At 53.0% G+C, this 10,468-nt stretch overlaps 1 long non-coding RNA gene across 1 annotated transcript; it reads right to left on the bottom strand.

Annotated features, from left to right (window-relative positions):
• Positions 1 to 1,388: 1,388 nt before the first annotated feature.
• LOC145715537 (uncharacterized) lies at positions 1,389 to 10,120 on the bottom strand. Its single transcript, XR_014137755.1, has 3 exons — positions 9,684 to 10,120; positions 8,690 to 8,830; positions 1,389 to 1,630 (listed from the first exon to the last, which is right to left on the bottom strand). It is a non-coding gene; the product is annotated as an uncharacterized LOC145715537 (long non-coding RNA).
• Positions 10,121 to 10,468: the final 348 nt, after the last annotated feature.

Genomic DNA, 10,468 nt, shown 5'->3' with positions numbered 1-10,468 from the left:
AGTCCTCAGAAACCAGAGCCCGGCCAGGGAGGTCCAGGCCCTGAGCTGGGAATGCCATGAGCTCCTCCAGCCTACAGGTGGCGCTGCAGGCAATCGCCATGGACCCCATCCCCTGATTTCCTCCTCATGGTATTCCTACTTGTACTTTTCCTCCATTCTTTTCTTCCTCCCCCTCTCTGGACTTTATGAGAATTAAGCTTTTTAAAAATTTTTATTTCTTATTTTTCTTCCTCTACTGGTAAAGGAAGCATGTAAAGAAGGAAGCAGAGAAATAAATGCATTAAAAGATGGAAAGAAAAAGAAAGCATCACTGTTTGTAGAAAATATGATTGTCTAAGAACAAGCAAAACCAGACAAATATATATATATATATATATATATATATATATATATATATAATAAGAAATTTTAACACATTTTCTAGATACAAAATCACTATCCCAAACCCAATTGCATTTCCATACATCAATATCAACCACAATTAGTCAAAAAATATAAAACTTTAAATGCCATTTATATTACCAGCAAAAACATGTCAAAGTACTTAGGAATAAAACTAAAAAATATGCAGAGTTATGGGGAAAATTGTTAAAACCTTATTTACTTATTTTGAGAGAGAGATTTCTCTCTTTTTAAAAGATTTCTTTTTAAAAGAAAACCTAAGTGAAAGGAAAGACGTGCTGTGGGTTTCATAAAGATGTTAATTTCCCCAAAACTGACCTAAAAATTTAATCCATTTAAATTTTTTTAATGTTTATTTATTTTTGAGAGAGACAGAGACAGAATGCGAGTGCGTTGGGGCAGAGAGAGGGGGAAGCACAGAATCCGAAGCAGACTCCAGGTTCCGAGCCATCAGCACAGACCCGAACCCTTGACCCTTGTGCCAGAGCACAACGTTTATGGAGGTGACATCATAGCCATTAGAGAAATGCAAATCAAGACCACACTGAGCTATTTGTGGAACACCCAGTAGGACATCTGAAACAGAAAATAATGACAGCACAAAATACTGGCGAGGAGGCAGAAAACTGGATCTCTCGCACATTGCTGATAGGAACGTAAACTAGTAAAACCACCCTGGAAAATAGCTGGTAGTTTACTAAAATTATAATAAAGTAATAATAATACTTATCATATGACCCAGCAATTGCCCTCCTGGGCATTTGTTCCAGATAAATGAAAACTTGTCTGTGCAAAACAATACATATAGTTGTTCATACTAGCTTTATTTATAGTAGCCAAAACTGGAAAAAAACAAATGTCTCCCCATAGGTGAACGGTTAAACCTCCGTACTATGGAATACTACTTGGCAATAAAAAGGAACAAACTATCGACACGTGCAATAACTTGGATGCCTTCTAATTATTGTGGATGAAAAAAGGCCAACTTCAAAGGTCACATACTTTATTATTCTTTTTATGCAGTATTCTAGAAATGACAAAGTTACATAGAAGAAAAACAAAATGGTGGTTTCCAGGGGTTAGGAGCAATGGTGGGGGAGTGGGGAGAGGTGGTGAGTTTGATCTTAAAGAGGTAGCATGAGGGAGATCTTTGCGATGATGGAATAATTTTGTATCTTGACTGCGGTGCAGTGATGGGCATGTTCAAAGATCAGGAAATGGCCCCAGCCTTGAGAACAGCAACATGGAAGCAAGAAAACAACAGAGTTATGCCTTCATAATTCTAAAGGAAATTGATTTCCAATTCACATCTCCATATCCAAACCATCAATCAACTGCGAGGGCGGAATTAAATTGTTTTCAGACATGTGCATCTCAAACAATTTACCTCCTATGTGTCTTTCCTCAATGAATCATAGGTGAATGTGCTCCATAAAAACAAGGGAATAAACGAAGCCAGAGGATCCATAAAACAAGAGAGAAGTAAAGGGACTCTCAGGGATCATGATGAAGGGAAATCCCAGGCATACAGGGCAACCTGTCCAGATCAGAGGAGCATTTCCAGGAGACTAGAACACTGAGGGTTGTCATCACCATGATTTCTACTGATGAACCACCTTTTTATCCTCATTTAACCATCAGAGAATGGTACCCACGAAAACAAGGAAGTAAACCAGGAAAGAGGAAGGTATGGATGGGATTCAGAAAATAGGACTCCCACCCAGGACAAAGGCAAGACATCAGCCGAAGCACATTCCAAGGTGACAGTGTGCAGCCATAGCAGAAGATGGCCAGTTCCAAAGCAGAGGAGAAAGAGACCTCTAGTCAGAGGGTCTCCGGGAACAAGTGATGTGAGAATGTGCCCAAAAAGGATATTGGGAAGTATGGGAAGAATTAGTAATAGGTGAGAAGGTATTAAACAAATGAAAAAAGGAAGGCAACTAAGAACACTAAGAAACACAAAGAGTGAGAAAGGAAACGACTGGAGTATAGTCTAGGGCCAAGCTGTGATTGTTGTACAGATATAACGTGATCTGGGGGCAGAGCATTTGACTGCAGATATAACGTGATCTGTACCAAAACACTTGATTTGATTTAACCAAAAATTGTAAATCTATGGGGAGAGGAGGAAAGGAAAGGAAAGAGTGCAGCATATGAGGGCTAAATCCTCATCTGCTATAATAAGAGATCTTAAAAGTTGTGTCTTAAATTGACACAAATTGACCATCAAAAGGTAGAAATATATATATATATATATATATATATACATACTATTTCTAGTATGTATATATATAATAGTATATATACTAGTATATATATATATACTAGAAATATATATATATATATATATATACTATTTAATAATATGTGGCTGTAAATGCCAGAAAAAAAGTGTTAAAAGGTGATAATGATTGATTCTGGAAGGACACTGGAAGCATCAGGGAACAGAGGATTAATAAGCTACTGTATTTTGTCACAAGCCTTTTAGAACTATGCGTTTAGTGTTTTATTTATTACTACATATGTGTTTGATAATATATAATCAGTTGTATTTACTTGTATTTATTTGCTAATTTAAAACAACAATAAGATACCACCTTCCCACAACCAAATCTGTACACGTTAAGGAGCAAGTCAATTCCAGGTACTAGAAAGGACGTGGGGGCAACAGGACTCTCAACCACAGCGGTCGGAGCTACAGTTACTTTGGGAAACACTTCACTGCGCCCAGTAAAGGTTACTTGCATGTAACCCGTGAGCCAGCACTACCCCCCGCCGCGGGTCCATCTCTAGAGAACGACTCCTCAACCTTTCTCGCATCGTGGCAAGAAATGACAGTGTTTGCGCAGCACAGCGGAGTAGACGGGCAAGGCCGCTCCGGGGCGTTGAGGCCGGCCAGGAAGTCCGGGGTCCAGGCTGCCCCAGACACGGCCTGGTCACTCAAGTGCAGAGGGACGCCATCACTCAGATATACCTGCACCCCGGTCACGGCGCTCCAGAGGCTCATCCGCAGAAAGGCCCACACACGTGCACCTGGACGCCTATCCCGGCGCGTTTACAGCAGCTTTGTGGCAGGAAAAAGCCCGGGGACAACACAAATGTTCATCAACAATAGAAGTGATAAACAAATTGTGATACATTCACACAACGGCATACCAAGCGACAGTAAGACTAATGAAGGACACCCGAAGCATTAAAATGGATAGATTTCACGCGTCATGTTAAAAGGAAGCAACGCACAAGCATTGTATATAAAGGAAGATTCTATTCACATAAAGTCTCAAAAGCAGCTAAAACCAGAGACGATATTATTCGGGGCTACAATCAGAAGTGGAAAATGATAAAGAAATGCAAAGGAGAGATTCATATAAATTCAGGTTTGGGTGACCGGGGAGGAGGGGACAGTACCAGAAAGAATGTGGCCGGAAATGAGCAACCTGGACTCACACATACATTGTATTCCCTTTCGTTGGTTTATTTCTTTATTTTGAGAGAGACAGAGAGAGACGGAGAATCCCAAGCGGTCGGCTCCCTGTCAGCGCAGAGCCCGAGGCGGGGCTCGAACTCATGAACCGTGAGCTCGTGACCTGAGCTGAAACCGAGTCGGATGCCTGGCCGACAGAGCCCCCCGGGCTCCCCCATTTTATTCTTTAATCTGAGGGGTGGCCACACGGAAGTTTGCATCTTTATTATTGCTGCTGTTTTGCTGGTGTCCTTTAAAAGGTACACGCGCACTTTGGACACGTGTGGACGATGTATGAGACGTCCGTGGACGTGACAGTGGTCAGCAAGACCAGAAAAGAGCCGGCAGTCACTTTGTCCTCCTCTCCCACCGCCAGGACCTGGCGGTGCTGCTAACCCCTGCCCCCTCCACTCACGTGGAATTGCTTCCAGGCGCCTCATTTCCGTCTTGGTCTTTTCAGCCCCCAAGTGCAACATCATTATCTTTGCTCCCTATTGTCGACTCAGGGTGGCACTTGTCCACGTGTTTAGCTCCTGCTCGCTTGCCATTCCGTTTCTTGTTTCGGGACTTCCTCTTGAATCACTTCCCTTCCTCCCGAAGGAAGGTCTGTGGCTGACAAGTTTCCCCCTACTTTTATTCATTCTGGGTCTTAAAAATATTTTTCCCCCTCACGGGCCGCCAGGAGTAAAGACTGCATTTCCCGGTCCCGCTTGCAATATTGTCCGGCCGAGTTCCTCTTGGAACGAAATGTGACTCCTTGGAAGTGTTCTTACTGAAGAAGGGCACAACCTGCCCTTGTTTGTCCCTTCTTCCTCCCTGTTGGCTGGTTGGAATGTGACGCAACGGCTGGAGCATCAGCAGCCATCTTGGACCATCCCGTGTCCTCGGGAATAAGTCAGCACAGTGCAGCAACGAGACGGAAGGATCCGGGATTCCTGACACCACCTAGTCCTGGGCTCACCCTTTTGGACTTCACAAACATAAGGAGACACGAAGTCAAGACTATATGGGGGCTTTCTGCTATACCCTAATATGGTATTAGAGCAGAAAATGTTCTCAAATCAAAGCAGAACTACGAGCCGCTATTTGACCCGCTCCCTCGCTGGATACTGTACCAATTTATTGGCGATTCAGTCTTCAGAGAAGCCTGACGAGGAGAGCGCACGTCCCTGCGTTAGCGCGAGGGGAAGCCAAGTCCCGTGGACGGTGTGGGGCTTGCTCGGCTCCGCACACACCCTGAGTTGTACGTGAACAGCACTCTCGGCTCCTCTCCAAGCAGATCCTTTTCTTGCGTGTTCCAGAAGCGCAGGGTCTCGAAGGCAGCGGATGTCAGGACATCACTGAGACACTGGCGGGTGGATGAGGGTGTTTCTCCCTCTGTGGCCCTGGCGTGTGCGTGTGGAAGGCCACAAAGCCCCAGCGCCAGGCTGGTTCTGGCCTCAGGTCCCCCCAGACTGTGTGGGTGACCCCGTCATCAGCGCCTCATTCCTCAGCGCCCAGGGCAGGGGACAAGCTTCGCAGTACACGCTCACTTCTGGCCGGTAGCACGGGACCTTGGGGGGCTGGCCTGGGGGAGGGGAAGTGTGGTGCAGGGACTGGGCGGGATGGAGCAAGGTGGAGGTGGGAGGGGCTCCTTCAACCCTGTGCCCCACTAGCTGTGCACCCTCACACCTGCCTGTCCCAGGGCCTCAGTCTTCCCTTCTGCACTGCATGGGGGTGGGGGGGGGGTGCAGCAGACATCTCCCTTTCCGGGCACTTCCTGCCCCAACGTGCCCTGGCCCGAGCTGGGCTCACCTCTGTGCCAGGCACAAGGGGGGGCTCCATGCGGAGAAAGAGAAGAGGAACCAGGCATGTGAGGGCCCAGGACGGCGTGCTGTGACCTAGGGGAGGCTGGCGCTGTATACTCTGACCTGGGGGACCCCAGGGGAGCCGGGGCACTGGACTAGGTCCCCATCCTGTCACAGACACACCACTGGCTGGCTAGTGTGAGGCCAATCCCTTTAAGACTCTGAGCCTGTGCCCTGGCTCGGAAAACGGTCCTCCAGCCCTGAGAGAGCCCCGCGGAGAAGCCCCGGGTAGGCGCCCAGGACGGTGTGCACCGGGCGGGGCCTCACGACGGATTCTCCCCCAAAAGTGTCCACGGCGGAGCACAGGACGTGCAGGGCCGGGTCTTGGAGGGCGTGGGAGGGACCCCGGGGCTGGGTGACCGCCTGAGCACAGGGGTGGAGGCGGGACAGGCTAGCGTGGCTGGAAAGACAGAGGCTGGGGCCACACGCGTGGGCTGGGGGCCACGAGGCTTAGGCTGCCCGCACCGGGAGGAAGAACGGAGTCGGGGAAACTGAGTCACCCAGCCTGTGCCAGCACCCCCAGAGCGCAGCCCCCCGCATCAGTTCTGCCGCGAGGCTCGGTCCTCCGCTGCCCGGTCTCTGTGAACACAGAGCGGCTTTTGTTCCAGGATTTATTTTTCCGTCAGACTGATATTCGAGTCACTTCACGCGGCGCTCTCCAGCGTCAGCAAAATAAAGATGCAAATAAATCCCCTGACCCGGCTCCTGGGGCCGCCAGAGAACGCACGGCCTCCCGCCACCCTCGCCGCTCACGGTGGCTTTGAATTTTAAATTTCATTTTCCCATCGCTTTTCAATAAATGCTTTTCCCCGTGATGTCTCGAGTCCTGACCTTATAATGCCCGAGTTAAAAGGCAGTGTCTTGTTTCCAGCTGCAGATAATTTACTTTTCAATGGTCCAATTACACGGCAGCCGGGCTCTGCCCGGTCGCGCCGAGACGTCGCTCTTTGCCCGGGAGATAATGGTGTCGCGGGCAACCTATCTGCTGGCTGACCCGGGCCTGTCCTCGGGCGGCCGGCTGGCAGGAGAAGGCACTGTCTCCGGAGCCTTCTGCGTGTCCGCCCACCCACGGGGCTGGGACCGGCCCTCGAGAGACCGGTGGCCTCCGCGGGGCAAGGCCACGCTCTGGGCGCGCACCGCGGCTCCTGGCTTCCTCGGCGGCCCGGAGGCGGCGTGCGGAGCCCTCGGCCCTGGGAGGTGTTCAAGGAGGCGTGAAATACTGCCTTATGTTTTTGAACGAAGTGTAAAATCTGCCCAGTCCCTAACCCTGGTTCATGATCATCGTAACAAGGTGGCTTTATGGGTCTTCTGTCCCCGTGACAGAAGACCCGAACTGACGGAGACCTACCTGTGCCTTCACGTGTCTTGAAATGAAACACTTGAGCATTTTGCTCCTTTGTAATATTTCTCCTCCGGGCGCAAAATGCTGACTTCTAAGTGGTTTTCTTTAGAAAAGTAAATAAATAAAAATAAAGGCTCGGTCTAACTGCTCCCACTTTAAGGCCAAAAGAAAATTTCCTAACCGCTCTTGGAGGCGTCAGAGGGACGTCGACGCGATCCCTCTTCCCGTCCATCATGCAAGAGCCTGTCCGTCACTAGAAACCGGTGGGAACCCCTGAATTTTAAATACTTTCTTCTTGGAATTTTCTCTTAAAAACAAATCTAAAAAAACCTTTTTTTAATTTTTATTCATTTTTGAGAGAGAGAGAGAGAGAGAGATAGAGTGGGAGCAGGGGAGGGGCAGAGAGAGAGGGAGACACAGAATCCAAAGCAGGCTCCAGGCTCTGAGCCGTCAGCACTGAGCCCGACGCGGGGCTCGAACTCATGAACCACGAGATGGTGCCCTGAGCCAAAGTCGGATGCTTAACTGACTGGGCCGCCCAGGCACCCACTTGAAAACAAATCTAAATTGAAAAAAAAAAAAAATCTAAATTGTTAGCAATTTAAAACCAGAACAAAACCCCCCAGCACGTGGAAGCTGTGTGACAGAGCAGCCCCACCAGCATGGCTCCTGGATTGCTATTTCTGTCCCGGGGAACAGGGACGGCCAGGCGGTCAGCAGGGGCATCAATGGCCCTGTAATCAGAAGGCAGCCCAGCCCCAGCTCCGGCTGGCTCCCCTTCCACGGGGAAGCTGGGGCCTGGGAGGGGCCGTGAAGGGAGGCCCGGGGGGACCGGAGGGTTGGGGGGCCCCTTCTTTCCTCCAGCCCTTCCTTTCTTCTCAGCCCCTAAGATGCCACCACCCCCGCAAGCCTGTTCGCACAAACGCGCAGAGGCCCCCGGGGGCAGCTCTGCGTCTCCAAGCTGGTGGCCATCAAGGGGAGGCCACCAAGGCCATCTTCGTTAGCTCTGGTCCATCCTCTGGCCAGTTCACGTGCCGCCTGTGGGACAGGTGGCTCGGTTCGACCCAGTGCTGTTGCGGGAGCCCCGGCTGCGTGCCAGGCGCCGGGTCCCGCCCGAGATGCCGGACGTGTCTGTGGCGCATTAAGGACGGCTGCCACGTCCTGCCGCTGCCCCGCTGGGAGGCACATTCATTTCTCCAAGGCCGTGAACCTGAGCCGGCCCTGGGGCCGGCTCTGACGCAGGGCACGGGGCAGAAACGACGCTCGGCGGGTTCCAGGGCTAGACCATAAGAGGACGGGCAGGGTCTCCCACACTGTCTGCACGGGGAGGATCGGTCCACCTGATCTGGGGTTCAGTACCTGCAACCCCTCACAGCCTACAGGCCCTCACTCTCCTCCAGCCTGGCCTCCGCTCCACCTGCTTCGTATGATGTACCCGCTCACCCAGAGCGTGGGTGGGAAGGAGGGCCATAGGACTCAGACCACCCCCCCCCCCACCCCCGTAGGAGGAAAAGGACACCATGCTCCCTCCAGGAAGTCAGGCTACTTGGCCGTCCTTCTGTAACTAACCAGCAATCGTTCCGGCACCTCCAGGATCCGTGCAGAGCGTGTCTGGGGCCCTGGCCAAACGCTCACCTTCGAACAGAGAATCGGAGGCTTTTCCTGCAGGGGCAGTGAGAGCCAGCCCACAGGGGCTCAGCTTGGCCACAGGCTCAGGCAGATCCAGGCGGCAGAAAGAGGTGTGAGCAGGGCAGAGCCTGCTGGCCAAAGTTCCTGCTGGAAAAGCAGCCCCGGAATGTTCTCTCTGCTGCTGCAGAGCCCTGCATTACCCAGATGACTTCACAGGGTGACCCCGTCTTCCCCTGGGAATCAGATGATGCGAACCACTTCAAGGATCTGGCATCTCACGGCTCTGATACCTGAGGCTCTGCCAACACGAGCTGCCGCTCCTTCGCCACTGCCGAACACAGAGCCTTGGGCAGCCTGGCCCACTCCCAGCTTCTCTTCTCTACAAGGAAGCCTCAGCTACCCTGGGCCTGCTGGGGCCAGCGGGGCACCTGAGCTCCCCTGTCCGCCCCGAGGCACAGTGAGATGCACAGGGCCCAGGCCCGGAGGGACTTGCCCTGCCCCAGGCCATGCTGCAAGCCGGGAACGCATTGACCGGACCTTTTAGAATAACAGGTGCTAAAGGGGACGTCCCTCTACCCCCAGGGACGGGGTTAGGGGTTCGGGTGAGGGCACCGGCCGTAGGCAGAGAGGTCTGAGGTGCCCACCGGCCTGGGCAGGGTGCAGGAAGGGTGCCGGTAAGGGGAGGGAACAGACGCGCGGAGAGCAGAGACTCCATGGTGCCTCGGGAGTGGGAGTCTAGCCCGCTGGCTTCCAGAACCGGGAGGATCTTGAGGGTGGTCGCGGGGTCGGGGCGGGGGGGGGGGGAAGAGTGGTGCAGGCTGAGCCCCCACCCCCCAGGACGCCGGGCCTCCCGGGCACCATGTTACCTGTGTTCCCATCTGTCAACGCGCCCTGTCCCACTGAACCCCCACGCTCCCCACCCCACCCCCCACCCCCACCTCCTGCCCAGTCGCCTGTGGAGGCTCCATCACCCTCCAGCCGGGGCATCTCTGTGTCTTACCTGCAGCGCCTCCCCGGGTGGGTTCGTTCGTCTGGGCCTTGGACTTGATCTCACCCGAGAGCTGATGACACCCGCCTCCGCCGGACGCCAGACGCGGGCCCCCACGCGGTTCTCCACATCGCCACGCACGATTTTCCCGGGCGGCCGGGAGCGGGCCATGAGTTCCCGCTCCCAGACCCCATGGCTCGCGCCCCTGGGCTTCCCCCACTGTTTGATGGCTCCAGACCCACGCAGTCTGCAGGCCCCAGGCTGGAGGGGCAGCTGGACTGTCTCTCTCCGTCTCCCCCTTCTCTCCTACCCAGGAGAAGACCTGTCAGCTGCTTCCTATGCCCTCTCCCTTCTCCCCAGGACCTCGGGCTCAGTGCCCCGTGTCCCCTGCCTGGACCTGGGAACAGAGTCAGCTTGCTGAAGCCTGGACCACACGCCCCCATGCAACCTGAATCAGCCCAGGCCCCCGCCGGCCCCTCCCCTGTCCCTCCCCTGTCCCTCCCCAGACCCCCTCATGTCCCCCCATCTCTTGCCCCTCCCCGGTCACTCCCCTGACCCCCTCCTTCCACCCCCCTTTCACTGCCCCTCCCCCCCAGCTACAATTCCCTCCCGCATTTGCTTGAAGATTGTAGGGATGCTCCCCACTGTGTGTCTGGTCCAAACCCCCTTTCCCAAGCTCCTCCGTTGGCCAAGTTGGCCCAGGTCTCTCGTCAGAGACCCCTCCGCGGCCACAGGGGCTGAGAACCCCCTAATTTTACAGTAGCCGCAGCCCCTCCAGGCCTCACCCCACCCCTCCT

This window comes from Panthera onca, chromosome B3 (genome assembly GCF_046562875.1).
Source record: "Panthera onca isolate mPanOnc1 chromosome B3, mPanOnc1 haplotype 2, whole genome shotgun sequence".
Classification (NCBI taxonomy): Eukaryota; Metazoa; Chordata; class Mammalia; order Carnivora; family Felidae; genus Panthera; species Panthera onca.
The sequence above is the reverse complement of the archived record's forward strand: the minus strand, read 5'-3'. Positions and strand labels throughout refer to the sequence as shown.